The sequence below is a fragment of the Lynx rufus genome, unplaced genomic scaffold, assembly GCF_022079265.1.
Source record: "Lynx rufus isolate CCGP_SWC_20201006 ecotype Redwood Valley unplaced genomic scaffold, mLynRuf1.p SCAF_15, whole genome shotgun sequence".
In the NCBI taxonomy this organism is placed as follows: domain Eukaryota; kingdom Metazoa; phylum Chordata; class Mammalia; order Carnivora; family Felidae; genus Lynx; species Lynx rufus.
This window is the reverse complement of record NW_025814829.1, coordinates 19373948-19389400: the sequence shown is the minus strand read 5'-3', so window position 1 is coordinate 19389400 and position 15453 is coordinate 19373948. Positions and strand designations below refer to the sequence as shown.

The window sequence follows — 15453 nt, the reverse complement described above, 5'->3', positions numbered from 1 at the left end:
ATAATGGAGAGAATGGGTTATGTATCCCAGGCGGGAGGTTGCGGCAAAATGGATCTGAGGCTGACGAGAGGAATTTCAACACGTATCCTAATCAGATGGGATTGTGTGAGATGCCCTGCCTCGGCCTTCCTTGAATAGACTTGAGTCCTTCTGGCCTACAAGACTCTGGCTTCAGAGGTTCAGCTGGACATTCACAAATTAACTCAGAAAGTTATAGCAGCAAGCAGGGATGCCCTCTTTGAGAGACACCACAGCAAAGGAAAAGACCATGAGACTGGGGATCAGGTAACTTGGTGAGGACCCAGGGCTCCAGATGGCTTCTTTGTTTGTTTTTCTTACTGCTTTAATTCTCCACCACAATTTTGAGATTCTCTGGATATTGGCTGTGGTCTAGAGAAGCAAATCTGAATTAAAATCTGGTTCCTAGATAAGACAGAGTTTTCCGATTTTGCAAAATTATGGGTGAATGGAAGAGAGACTGGAGAAAAGGAGCAGGCATAATTGTGACAAAGCTCTCTTTTCTAGTTCTGCATTCTAGAAACAGTGCTGATGAATACATTCTTTTTTTTCTTTTGCTTTCCTTTTTTTTTTCCTTTTGCTTCTGAATGTCTGTGTACTTGCCTAAGAAAACATTTCTCAACCTCTTCAGAATATTTAGAGTTAAATAAAAATTATAGGAGTATATCACAAACTTAGTGCACTCTTTATGCGTTGGGTTTACACAAAAAGTTAACATGCTCTGGCTTGGAGACCCTGACCCCATCTCCTCAACCTGCTGGCTTCAGCCCCTACATATTTTGCTCCAGAGCTCTAATGCCACAAAGAATGCGGAACTGACGAGTCCACTCCATCTACAAGCTAGGACATCTTGATTAAATTAGTGTGTGTGTGGGGGGGGGGGGGCGGGTGCTGTGGAGAGAAAGGCACAGTGACACAAAGGGCGTTTTGAGGAGCCCCGTAGTGCCTGTGGAGAATGAATGTTCTCGTTAAATATGGCCATGACCTGCAGTTCCACACATGCCAGAGACACAGCTCAATTGTCCCCAGGAGCTGGGGGCTGGGGACGATCAGGGGAGAGGCCAGCCTGCAGCCACACTCTTCATCTCCAATGGAGAGGCAGCCCAGCTTGGAAAGGCAGGAAGGCAGGAGCAGGAAGGCCCACTGTCACTTTCTTTTTTCTTCAGCTATGGCAAGTGATTCTTTGATCATGGTTCTTGTTTTTGGATTGGATCAAAAAGTGCCTTCCTCTCCCTTGGGTGTTTGAACCTTCCCTCTGCTTCCCCTTTCTCCACTGGGCACTAAGGGAGCTCCTGAAAGCATCCATTGTCTTAACGCCTCTTTCTACTCCCTTCTTTGGGGCTCCCCAAGAAGATTGGTGCCTGAACTCTGTAGGGCAGTGCCCCCAAGACAGTGCTCACCCTTGTCATTCACCACTATCCTCATCCCATTCATCCTAAAGTCCCAAGACCAAAGTGAGAACAGATGGACCATTGAAGGCTTCCACCCAGGCCACCACATCAGTGGGAGAGCGGTGATCGGTAACCCCTGGCTCAGTTCCATTTGCACCGCGGCCAGGGTGCTTCGTGAGACGTGCGTTTGCCATTTGCCCTTTGAACTGCCAGCTATCCAAATACAGCCAAATGGATTTAGAAGCTGGTTAAGTTTTGGACTCACTCCCTATAACCAGAGTATCCTGGAAGCTCATTTTTATAGCTCTACATACGTGATTCTCCTTTTAATAGATGGAGTCTCAATCTTTTCAGTAGTATACACCTGAAGATTTCAACATGCTTTTGTACTGTTCCTCTCTTCCTTGCTGTGAAACTTTATGGCCTTTCATTCTCTGGTTTTCACCCAATTAATAATTATTGGGTGTTTACAGCATGCAAGGCCTTGTACAAGATGAGGAGAAGATAGGGGCGCCTGGGTGGCTCAGCGGGTTGGGCGTCTGACTTCAGCTCAGGTCATGATCTCACGGTTCAGTTCGTGGGTTTGGGCCCCACATCGGGCTCTGTGCTGGCAGCTCGGAGCCTGGAGCCTGCTTCAGATTCTGTGTCTCCCTCTCTCTGCCCCTCCCCCTCTTGCGCTCTGTCTCTCTCTCTCAAAAAATAAATAAACATTAAAAAAATTTTTTTAAAAAGATGAGAAGACAAAATAGCATTGAATAGGAGTTTGTGCGTTCAAATTCTAACTCTTGCATTTAATAGCTGTTCCTTTGGACAAATTGCTTAACCTCTTTAAGCCTGAGCATCCCTGAAATGGAGATAATAATAACACATTGAGTTATTACCAAGATTAAGTACGGTTATGCCTGTAAATGGCTAGTGCACAGTGAGCACTAGGTAAAGGTAAGCTATAATGACTATTTTTATTAATTACTAGCTACACAATACAGTCCAGATCCTTCGGAAGCTTATGCTATAGTTGAAAGGGGGGAAGATGTTTGCATAAATAGTTCTAATCAAGACAATGTGGATATGATAAGTGTACCATAAATAATAGATAGACGGTGTTCCACGGATAATAATTGCTACAGAATATAGTACAGGCAGTAGAGGAAGAGCTCATACCCAGCTCGGTTGTTCAAGGAAGACCTGTGAACCAATGCAAAAGCCTTATTCCTGCATTTGTGATAGATGTCACCGGTCAATCATGGAACTCCTCTTTTTTTCAGTTTCAAAAACTTGAAAAGTATTTAAAATATGTATGTATAATAAGGCAAACAAACACACAAGCAACCACTCACACAAGCAACCACTCACACAAGCAGGTACGGAGATCCTTGTCAGCACCTCTGGACTCCTTGCAATACTCCCTACAGTCACAACTCTGTTTCCTCCACTGTCCTAATTTTGTGATAATTACTCCCTTGCTTTTCTTAAATTACATCTTCTAGATATTCATCTCTAAACAGCGTGGTTTAATTTTGCAAGTCTCACCGCTTCTGTTTGCCACGGTTTGCGAGCTCCGCCCACGCTGATGCATCTAGCTCTGCCTTGTTTCTTTTCATTGCTTTAGGGGCCCATTTATTAATTCACCACAATTTACTTATCAGTGTGAATTTTGCTATCAGTGGGCATTTGGGTTGTTTTGAGTGTGGGACTAAAGCAAACTATGCCACTGTGAACATTCTCATCTGTGCGCACTGGCATACACATGGCCAGATTTCCAGGGAATATACCTAGTAGGGGAATTGCGGGGTGAAATCTCCTTTACGATTTCATGCCAAACTGTTTTCCGAAACGATATTAGTCATTTATACCCCCACCAACAATGTATGAGGAGTTCATTTTTCTACAGCCTTGCCAACATTTAATATGGTCAAATTTTTCATTTTAACTATAGTTTTATTTTTAACTGTTTTAATGTAAGCTATTATCATATTGGCTTTAATGTGCATTTTCAGATTACTAATGAGTGTGAGGGCCTTTACTTATTTTTACTGAGCATGTAGATACATTCTCTTGTGAAGTACCGATCCTGAATATTAGTTATCTTACTGATTATATGTGTTAAGCACATGTTCTCTTACACTGTGACTTGTCTATTTTTATAAATATTTTCTATTGGTTAGTAAAAGTTCTTAATTTTACTGTGGTTGAACCCATTTTCTTTTATGGTTAGTGCTTTTTCTATCACGTTGAAGAAAGCCTTTCCTACCCTAAGGTCTTGAAGATACTCCATTGTATCATCTTCTAAAAGCCATAGTTTTGTCTTTCATATCGTGGTCCAAAGCCATCCCCATAAAACCAGTTTTTATATATAGTGTGATGTAGGGCACAGTTTAGTTAAAAATAATAGATAGGGGCGCCTGGATAGTTCAGTCGGTTAAGCGTCTGACTCTTGATTTGGGATCAGGTTATGATCTCACTGTGAGTTCAAGCCCCTCATTGGGCTCTATGATGGCAGAGTGGAGCCTGCTTGGGATTCTTCTTTCCCTCTCTCTCTCTCTCTCTCTCTCTCTGCCCCTCCCCCCTCTCAAAATAAATAAACTTAAAAAAATAGATATGCAATTTCCATATCATCATTGATTGAAAATTTTATCCCTCCTCCCTGCAACCACACATACTCATTTTTCAAAAATATATATATTGAAGATTTACCCCGTATCAGACAGTCCTAAATGCTTCCTATGCAGAAAGTAGAGAGGTGACATTTGAGCTGGGTTTTTAGTGAATGAAAATGATCATAATTAGAGATGGAAAAGGAGGCATTTGTGAGTGTGGGGAGAGCAGGGTGGAAGAACCTTCCACATGGAAGGAACTACTTCAAGACAAAAGAGAGCCCAGGAATGAGTGAGGCTTCTTCAGAAGGTGGTGAGTGTAACAGTTTGGCTAAATCAGAGTATTTATGAAGAGAGTAGCTGAAACAAAGCTGAAAAGAGCCCTGGATGCCCAACCAAGGAGTTTGAACTTCATTCTGAGAACATTTGGGAACCATGGAAGCATAGGCAAATGATGTAATAGAGCAGCTCTTCAGAAAGACTGGGCCTCTAATCCAGGGGCAGGGGAATAAGGGCCTGCGATGTGGTAGCAATGCCAGGAGTGTTGAAAAGGAGACAGTTGTCAGACGTATCATGAAGGAAAAGTCATCAACTTATGGCCACTTATTGGAGAGAAAATTAGAAGTTAGGGATTACTTCTTTCTGTTTTTATGCTGGTTTCACAAGGGAAAGGCCAGTGGGATGCTAAGGAATTTGGGATAGCTAGTGAAGCTGACATTTTCACATATGTCCCAGGAACTAGATGCCCAAACCTTCCTCAGACCCCCAAATGGCCCATTATATGTGCTCATTTTTAGAACTTAGTGTGGGGTTTCTCCATTTTGTGGACTCTGGGTTACCAGAGAATGCCTGAGATTTGAATCTGGATTCTCAACCACTACAACTAATTTCATAGATCCCCTTTATGTTAGGTAGATTCAGCCCCCTGCTGCCTTTTGATGGACTGTGGTTTTTGAAAAGCCCCTAAGGAAGTAATGAGGAACCATATTGAAAACCTCAGGCTTGCTTCTCTTTTGTTTTACCAGAATATTTTGGTTACCGTGTCTTGGGAAATGAATAACTTTAAGACATAAATATGATAATCCTTCTCTTTTACCAATATCAATTCATTCTTTCAAACAAAACATATTTTAGTACTTATTAGGTATCCAACATTGCACTGGACCTGGGGAGGGTAACATTTAAACATAACATAATCTCTATCGTCAAAATTCAGACTTTGGGTTGAACTTCTAGAAATGGCAGCTTAGGTAATTCAGACCAACCTTCTGCTCCTTTGGAGCCGTTTATCCCCAGGAGGCATCTGCTATTCTAGAAAAGATCACCGAGAGCTAAGAAGCCAAGCAGAGCTTTTAATAGCCTTGTAGGGCTAACAGGACAAAAACTGGAATGTAGGACCAAGGATGGGAGGCAGGGGGATTGGGAGGCTGGTAGACTTCTTCAAGCTTTTAGACCCCACAGGGATGCAGTTTAGAAGTGAGGGTGAACCAGAAATAGACTTCAGGGGTCTCACAGGGACTGAAGCCTAGCTTCAAATTATCTTAATCTCTAATTGGATTAAGGTGATCTAGGATAGTAGTAGCTAGAAGCAAATTTAAGTCCTCTCTAGAGGAAGATACTATCACCCTAAGCCCAATAGTTCTCACTCACCGTTTTGTATATATACAGTGCTTATAAGAAAAACAACATACCCACAGGAGATCCTTGTAATGGTTATCAGACAAACTTTAAATTATTATGTTTAATACATTTATGAAATCAAGTGACAAAAATTGGAAATTATAAAAAAGAAACAACTTAAAATGGATCAAAGATGTAAATGTAAGAACTTAAACTTTTAGAAGAAAACAGGTATAAATCTTTCATCTTGGATTAGGTAACATTGCTTAGATAAGACACCAAAGCAGAAAATAGGCATAAATCTTTGTGACCTTAAGGGGTTAGGTAACTTATCTTAGACATGACACCAAACACAAGCAATAAAAGAAAAAAATACGTAAATTGAACTTCATCAAAATTATAAACTTCTGTGCTTCAAAAGATACTATCAAAAAATTAAAAAAGACTACCTGTATAATAAGAATCAAAATACTTTTAAACCATCTATCTGATAAGGATCTAGTATTCAGAATATATGAAAAACACTTACAACCCAACAACAGAAAGACCAACAACCCAATTTTGCAAAAGGCAAAGGGCTTGCGTAGTCATTTCTCCAAAGAAGGTGTACAAATGGCCAACAAGCACATGAAAAGTTGCTCAACACTGTTAGTCCTTAGGGAACTGCAAATCAAAACCACAATGAAATACCACTTCATACTCACTGGGATGGCTATAATTAAAGAAAAGTAAGAAAAGAACAAGTGTTGGCAAGAATATAGAGATATTGGAACCCTCAGATATTGCTGGGGGGATTGTAAAATGGTGCTGATGCTATGGAAAACTATTTGGCAGTTCCCCACAAATGTAAACAAGACTTACGCAAAAACTTAAGCATGGAGTTACCCTATGACCCAGCAATTCCATTTGCCTACATAGATACCTGAAAGAATTGAAAATAGGCCAACACAAAACCTTGTACATGAATGTCCATAGTGGCATGATTTATAATAACCCCAAAATGGAAACAATCCAGATTTTCATCAGATGATTAATGGATTTAAAAAAGTGTGGCATATCCATACAATGGAATATTTCTCAGCCACAAAAAAGGAAGTAAGTACTGATACAACATGGATGGACCTTGAAAACAATATGCTACGTGAAAGAAGCCAGCCACATGTTCTATGTTTCCATTGATAGGAAATACCCAAAATGGGAAAAACCCATAGAGACAGAAGGTAGATTCATGGTTACCAGCAGCTGGGGGTGGGGGTGGAGGGGTGGGAGTGAGTACTAAACAGTTATGAGATTTCTTTGTAGGGTGATGAAAGGTTCTGGGATTAGATAGTGGTGATTATTGCACAACCTTATGGACCTACTAAAACCCACTGAATTGTACACTTTAAAATGGTGAATTGTAGTATGTGAATTTTATTTTTATTAAAAAAAGGAGGACTCAGATTTTAGCACTGAAAAAAATAAAGTAACTAAAAGAAAGAGCTCAATGCATGGATTACACAGATTAGACAAAGCTGAATAAAGAATTAGTGAACTGAAAGACATGTTGGAAAAAAATGTATCTACTGAAGTTTAGAGAGGTAAAAGGATGGAAAATGCAAAAAAGAGCATAGGAGGCCTGTGGGACATGGTGAGTGGGCCTAACATGCATACACGTGAAGTTCCAGAAGGAAGAGAACAAAGAGAATGGGTAGAAACAATATTTGAAGAGATAGTGACTGTGAATTGTCCCAAACTAGAGAAAGACTTCAAGTTGCGGGTTGAAGAAGCATTATGAGCCCCATGTAGGAGAATCACAAAGAAAATTAAAGTGGAGGCGCATCCTGGTAAAATTGCTGAGAACCATGACAGAGACCATCTAAATCTTTAACACAGCTCGAGAGGGGAGAAGGCACACTACCTCTGAGGGAGCAACAGCAAGGTTGACAGGTGACTGCTCAGCAGAAATAGTGGAAGACAGGGGACAATGGAATGAAAAGCTGAAAGAACTGTCTTCCAAAAATGAAAGTGAACTAGACATTTTCAGGCAAGTAAAAACTTGGAGAATTTATCACCAGCAGCCCTGGACTAAAAGGAATACTCAACGGTATTTTTTTTTTTAATGTTTATTTTTGAGAGAAAGAGAGACAGAGCATGAGCAGGGGAGGGGCAGAGAGAGAGGGAGACACAGAATCCAAAGCAGGCTCCAGGCTCTGAGCTGTCAGCACAGAGCCTGATGTGGGCCTTGAACCCATGAACTGTGAGATCATGACCTGAGCTGAAGTCCAGTGTTATTCTTTATGCAGGTGCCCCTAAATGTTATTCTTTATGCAGAAAGAAAATGGTCCCAGATAGAAGCCTTGAGATGCAGGAAAAGAAATATTGTACATCTAAATGAATATTGACTGTTAAAAAAATAATAATTTCAGGTGAGGTGATAAGCAGATATAAAATTAGTGTAAATGGCAGCAATAGAATCTATCTGTAGGTGCGGGTGGGGAAATAGGTTTAATAATATTGTGCAAAAAGCAGTAAGAGTATTGATTTATATTAGACTTTGACAAGTCACGGATATGTATATTGTAATTTAGGGTTACCACTATAGAAATAGCACTGCTACCAATCTAAGAGAAGATTCAGTTAGTAAGAAATGGCCCCAAAGAAGGTAAGAACGATTCTGGTAAAGGCAAAACTGTTGGGATCTAGAACAACAGCAGTGGCTTCCAGGGGTTAGGGATGCAGGGACTTTGACTATGAAGGGACAGCATGAGAGATTGTTTTTGATGGATGACGGACCTGTTCAGTGTTTTAATTGTGGTGGGTTTCTCAAAACACGTAGAATATACCAAAAGGGTGACTTCCACTGAATTTTTAAAAATGGAAAAGAAAAAGAAGATAAAAAATAAGGGAAGGAGGCTCTGGAGATACGTGGAACAAATGGCATATAGCCAGTTGGTGGATTTAAACGCATCAGTTAATTGTAAGGGTAAATTGACTCGTGTAAAATTAAAAGATCGTCAAAGAGATTTTAAGCAAAACTGAATTATATGTTGCTTATAAGAGAAGACACATGCCTTAAGTATAAGGTTATAGAAAAATTTAAAGCAGAATGATGGGAAAAGAGAGCCCTACTAAAATCAGACCAAGTGGATTTTAATTCGGAAAGTATTATTAGAGATAATGGTGACATTTTCACCAGAAAACGGTATATACTTAATAACATAATCTTAAAATATATAAGTCAAAAATGAACAGAATAAAAAGAAGGAACAGATAAACCATCAATCCCAGTGGGAGATTTAGTTCACCTGTCTTGATGAATAATTAACCAATTAGACCAAAATAAATTAAGTAAAGATACAGAGATTTGAAAAAACAGCTAGCAAACTTTGCCTGAGTGACCTATATGGGCACTGTGCCTAACTGCAGACAGATACACATGCTTCTCAAGTGTACCTGGAACATTTTATAAAGTCTGAATCAAAGAGGAAAAATCGAAGCACTTAGGCGAAAAATCAGAGCTGGAGATTGGAAGTTGCCAATTTCAAACTCTGGACATTTTCCTTCTCACAATTCAGTGATTTTTCATCAGGAATGAGGTACTGGCGAGAGGGAAGGTGCCCTCCTCCAAGGGTATAGGGTTTTTTTTCACGGAACATGCCTGATGGGAGTGGCAACGTGGACTGAGTGCTGACAGAGACAAGAGTTTGCACACCACCTCAGTGTCCGAAGAAAGTTGGCCAATCCAGGTCTGCACCCAGCCCCAAGGAAATGCATTCCAACGCTGTGCCAATAGGGAGCTCTACTTAGTCTCCTAGAGTTGATTTAACGCAACCCTCGGGTCCAGCCCTGGCACCTGCAGTGTCGAGAAAATGGTCTCTCCCTTAAATGAACCCCCTGGAGGTTCTTCTCTCTCAACAGTGGGATTCTATGGCATCTCCAAAGTACTAAAACTACATAGATCCTTCAACGAATTGACTTTGCCTCTGGGTTCCCCTTTCTTAAAGCATTTAATCAGCAATTTTCCCAGTGCCCCAAGCATTTCCTGTACGGGTGCTGCTGACTCTTTTACTTCCTACCAGGCCGCCCTCCTCTCGGTGTTCACGCTGCCAACTTTCAAATGAGCTCTATTAACTCCTGTTCTTCCAACCTTTTCCCAGCCATCTGGGAGCCACACAGGCATTCTTCCCATCCCCCAGCTCCTGGAATTCCTTATTGTGGGAGGGCATATGCTTGCAAGCACCTTATCATTCTGGCTCCCCCCCACCACCACCCCCCACCGCAGCTTCTTGCCCAGTTCCAAGCCATTGATTGTTTTTTCTCCCGCGTTCATTTTACAGTTGCTGAGAGATTTGTGCTCTCATGTTGCCTGTTTGCCTTTGTGTCTTTTGTCCCCTGTGTCCTGGCCTACCCAGGGCACCACAGTTACCTAGACACCATTTCTATGACTTTAGTGTCCTGCCTGGGAGATCTTCAATATGACCTCAAGAAATGCTTTGGCACTAGAGATCAGAGCCTGAAGACAATTATTACACTTCTGCTAAAATCATTATCCAGAAGAGTTAAAGATGGAAATTTGCCAAGAAAAGGATCACAGTGGTGATTTAAGAAATGAAGCCTCAGACTTAGTTGTCTCTTTCCTTTTAAAGGATGTTGCCTTCAGCTTGTTTTCTTAGTACTATAATCGGTCATTGTAAGAGATAGAAACAGCCATAGGGGAACATTCAAGTTGTTACAGGACTGTGTTTTAGTCTGTGCCATCTGAGATCTTGGGAGAGCAGAGGACCTCCAGCCTCTTCCTGGCCCCCAGCCCCATCCCATGACTCTGCCCCAGTCCAGTGGGAGTCAGTCTTATCTGAATTAGGTGTTTCCATGGCAAGAGGTTCTGGTTACTTGCAACAGAGCAGAGCGAGCATCCGTGGAAGGTAGGAACTGAATCCACAGAGTTCACTGTCATGCCAAGGAATGGATTTTCTCCCAGGGCCACTGGCATTACTGTGGTTATTAAGTCTGACTAGTCAGACATTGCAGAACTTCTGGAAAAACCTTAAGGAAATGGCTTTCAGAAACAAGTGCCCTGGAGGAGAAAGCCCCTGGATTTCATTGAACCAGAACTTGGTAATGGGCAGTCTTTGACTTTGCTGACCCAGGCAGTAGGGGGCTCCTACCTCCCGACATTTAATTTATGACCCCAATTGAACGAAGTCCCAGTTGCACAGTTGAGAAGGATTTTTTCTGTTTAATCTTCCTGAAGGGATAAAAAGTAATTCTATCCTCCTTATTTTCCTTCTATACCACCTCTCTACCCCCCTACCCCCCTCCCCCAATTTCCTCCTTTTGGCTCAACACCTCTTTGTTCCCTTCTCAGGAAAACTGCATATTTCTCAGAGTCATTGTTACTTTGGTTCTTACTGACACCACGGAGAATAGATTGCGCAGCAGCAGGCATAAGGAAAAGCAAAGATTCTTCTTCCCTGTATGTTGATAGAGCTCTTCCATCTGCGAGATTTAGCTGCATCCCTGCCTGGGGATTAGCTCCCGGGACCTTCCCAGTTCCACACATCATGATCATTAATGTGTTCCGAGGACACATAAGGAGCACAGGGCGGTGGAAAGACCGCTCAAGTCTGTGTTAAGAGGACTGGATTGTAATATAAGAAGAGCTCACGTTTCTTGAGCATCCTAAGTGCTAGGTGCCGTTTGAAGGACTTTACCTGGATTATCTCATTATTACCCTGTTTTGCAGATGTGGAAACTAAGGCATGGGGCAGTTGTAGTTTACCAAAGGTCATGCGATCACGTAGTGGAAGGATTCAAATCCCGACCCACCCAGAGCCTGCATGTTTCTTCACCCTCTTCCAGTATCGCATGTGGTCCTAGACAGGATACCAAACAGCTGTGTGATCCTGGAAAAGTCATTTCACCTTTTTTGCGCTCAACTGTGAGGGAGCGTATGTGGGCAACTTCTGATGTTTCCGCTTTTAATAATCTGCACGAAGAGAAGGCAACTGTATATTGTTTTCTTGTTGTTATGTGAAAGCACAGCGTTTAAGCTAAAACTTGATCTAATTGATTCAACGGCTTGTTACTTCATGTCTCCTATACAGAAAGCAGTGGGCCAGGCACCACGGGAGACAGAGAGGTGCTTCAAAAATTGTAATCTAGTTTTTGTTGTTGTTTAGTCTAAGTAATCCAGATAATTAAACAAGAATCTAATTGAGAAACCAGTTGTGTTAGAAGGCGAATTCGGAGACAGGTATTGAGTCTCAGACTATCAGGTTTCGGACATTTTCTTCTAAGTTATGACTCTCGTCACTGGGAGCGCTTAACCAGACCCGTTCACTTCGAAGTGAAGGAGCCACTGGTGAGATTGGTTTTTACAGGTGCTGACAAGCTCAAGAGATTCTTTGAAAGTGGAATGTGCCCACTTTGGGAGTCACTTATAATGAAGCAATGTCATTATAACCTGAAATATCTATTATCACTTAGAAAGGCAAATTCAAAGAAAAGGGATATGCTGTATAATAGCTAGATTTTTTTTTTTTTTGAAGTCGGATTTCTGTTCTGGCACGCTAGATTCATCATCTAGCTTGCTCTGGGGTTAGGTTGAAGTGCGGAAACCTCTTTGCTGAGATAGAAAAAAAATACTGATCTTGAATAGAAAACTGGCTTAAGCAATTCCATTTCTAATAATGCCTTTGAGACTGCAAGAATTGTGTTCTGATAGTTATGGTAATCTGACATCAGATTAATGTCCATCTTTCTCAGTGGATTGTAAATTTTAAACTGTTTTGTATACTGCCGTATTCCCAGTCAAACCACAAGTGCTTGACACATAATGGGCCTTCTATAAATATTTTGCCAACAGACTCTTTATTGCTCACTCCTTGAAACCAGCATTTCCCCCTCGCCAAGATCTAGGGATTGAACTTGCTTCCTGACATCCGATCAGCCACCTTGAGAGGGCGAGTCATTTAGTGCTTGTCTTGGTTGGTGGGCTCCAGTCCCTGACCCACTATTTTCTTTATTAATTCTACAATTACAGCATACCCAGTCATTTTAAACCTGTGTATAATGATTCATTAATGAGTTGTAAACTGCACTTAGTGAGTTATGACTAACGTAAAAAAAAAAAAAAACAAAAACAGGAGAGAAGAGAAAAGAGTAGGCATGAGCAGAGTGCACTGCGCATAATAAGTACTTTTATTGTAGACACACTATGATGTACTGGATTGCAACTTTAAAAATGTGCATTTTGAAATCCCGGTCTACCCTGTCTTTAGAAGGCAAAAGCACTTTAAGTGTCCCTCTTATGCCAGCTCCCAGCCTACCTCTCTGTAAAAGTTCTGCAATTCAATATATTTTGTATTTTATACTACCTTGGGCTCCCCAGAGTATTAAGTCGTAACTGGAGCACAGCCTTCCTGGAGCCCTCGCGTGGTACCTTAATGAGCGCATGCCGAGTACAAAGAGTCCCTCTGCATATACACAAGTGTCGCGGCCGGGGGAGAAATCTAGAAATCATTTCTGAGCTCTCACCTCCGGGATCATCACCCTCCCTCGCCCACAACTTCACACGGCACCACTGGTTTAGATGGGCTGAGGCGGGAAGGGGAAAGGCTGGCCAGTGTCCATCGTCCCCTGCCACCGGACCCACTGCCCAACACCCACTCCTTTTACCCCTGTCCTCCCCACCAATAGCATTTCAGGCGAAGCTCCAGCCCATGAAACTTGGCCTCTTTGAAGTGCCGAACGAGTGCCCCTGAAACTGTCACTGTGCATCTGGTGGCACTCCTCCTGCTGCCAGAGCTTTGTATAGGGTTCATGTCCCTTTCTCTGAAACCTGTGAATGTAAATTCAGTTTTAAACTGGATCTTTTAACGGTTGGCCTCAGAAATATCTTTGGGGGTGGGGGTGCCAGCACTGGTGAAGGGAGATACGTGCCCTTGAAAATTGGATTCTTTTCTGGAAAACTGCTGACACGGGCTAATCGGCAGAGAGCTAAATGACCCTACTGTTTCTACCTGCTGACAGGCTAAGCCTTGGGATGGGGCCGAAATTAGCTCTCACCACATGGCAGAGGCATGCCTTCCTCTTTTTTTCTTTCATACAAACGGGGTGATTTTGTGCCTGTCAAATAATACGGCTTTGTGGTGTAGATGTAGTATAGATGGAATAGGCCACGAACAATGGCCCACCCACCCCACTATTTTGCTAAGCAAAACAGCTACAGACAAGGTAAGAGGTAATCTCCCGGGATGAGGACCAGTTTGAAAGCCCTTTCATACTGTGCATTCTTTGGGAAATGCTAATAGACAAAGCCATCCAAGCTCAGGAGATGTATCCATCCAAAGAAGAGTGACCAGCCTTAGCGTCAGGCAGCCCAAGACCGAGTAGCCTCTTTCTTGTTCCTTTGCATTTCTGCCGCTGTCCCCTTTCTTTGAGTGAGGTGGCTTTGGAAGATTCCAGTCTGGGGGAAATGCGGCTGTGCGTTTCGTTTGTGTCATCCGGTGCTGTTCTCTGTTGGAAAAGGAGGATTCCCTGCCCACTTTGTAAATGCACAGCTGGCAGGAGCTGTAGCAATCTCACTGCCTTCCGGATCAGCTCCACCCCAGCAGCAGGCAGAGTGGGGGCCCCGGGAAACACGCTCTGGCTGGCGCAGTTGTGGTGAGTTTCAAAATAAAAGATCCCCGCCTAAGACACCATTGCACTTCCTATCCCATGGAACCCGCATTGTTAACTGTGCCACATCTCTATTCTAAATTTAGGCATCTTATTTTTTTTTCCAGGCAAAGATTACTATGCAAACATTTAAGAGAAAAACTTTGCCCAAAGTAATTTTTCCCCTCGACTTCTATTTGGTTTCCTGCAATGTTTAGATGACTCATTCTCTTCCAAGAAATTTTAAAGAAAAGAGATGCAGGCTGTGTGATAGAGCACAAAGACTGCTCTGTAAAGTCTCTTTTTCTTCCCTGCCTAGAAACCCGTTGCATGTTTTTAGGAGGGAACGGAAGAGCCCTGCAGACTTCATTCTCATCAGGTTTTGTTGTTCCCAGGATTAAATGTCCCTTTTGTCTTTGGGTGGGGCCCCCTTGTAGCTTCCCAGCTACAACCCTTCCACAGTGGCCGGCCAGCACGGAAGCCCTTCCTGGCACGCTGGGGCCACGCTGTCCCCACGCTGTCCCCAGAGGCACACAGTGAAGGTTTCCGAAACAGAGAATGGGTGGCCTTTGAGCATCCGAGAGAGGAGAGGGAAGCACTGGCTAGTTCCTGACTCTCTACTTGTGTCAGAAATGTTCCTGATTGCCAGGGGCTCTCTTGGACACTTTGACTGGGCTAGCTTCACGTGTGTTCCCAGCCCAGCCCTCAGCCACAGGGAGCCATAAGTCAGAATCCGCTTCGGCAGCCTGTTCAAATAAACAGGGATAATAGTTGAGTCGGTCCTTTTCCAACTAATCGGTACACGAAAGGAAACATCTGCCTGGGCTTAATTGCTTTTTTATTGGTTATGCTTTTTTCCCCTCCTCCCTTCCCCTCCCCCCCTCCTCCTGCGGCTAAGTTATTTAAGTCATGGGTGAGCAACAGGGTAGAGGAATGGGAGCTTTCTCCAGGAACCTCTACCATTTGAACACAAGGAGGCAGTAAGGGAGGATGGGTGGCTGACAAGGGAGTTGGCTTGGAGGCCAGAGGGCAGGGTGTTTGGAAGTGATACTCGTGGTCACTTCCTGGCCTTGTTGCTGACTCTGGGGCTGGTTGGTGAGTCATTTTGCCTCACTTCACCTCCTTGGATCTCTGCTGCTTCAGCAGAGCTCAGCTCCCTTCATGATGGGAAGGAGAGGCTGGTATGTGAG

General features: G+C 42.8%; 1 protein-coding gene across 5 annotated transcripts in view; it reads left to right on the top strand.

Moving 5' to 3' along the window:
• SRGAP2 (SLIT-ROBO Rho GTPase activating protein 2) overlaps positions 1-15453 on the top strand; it is a 232481-nt gene that overhangs the window by 136557 nt on the left and 80471 nt on the right. The gene's annotated exons all lie outside the window — the stretch shown is intronic.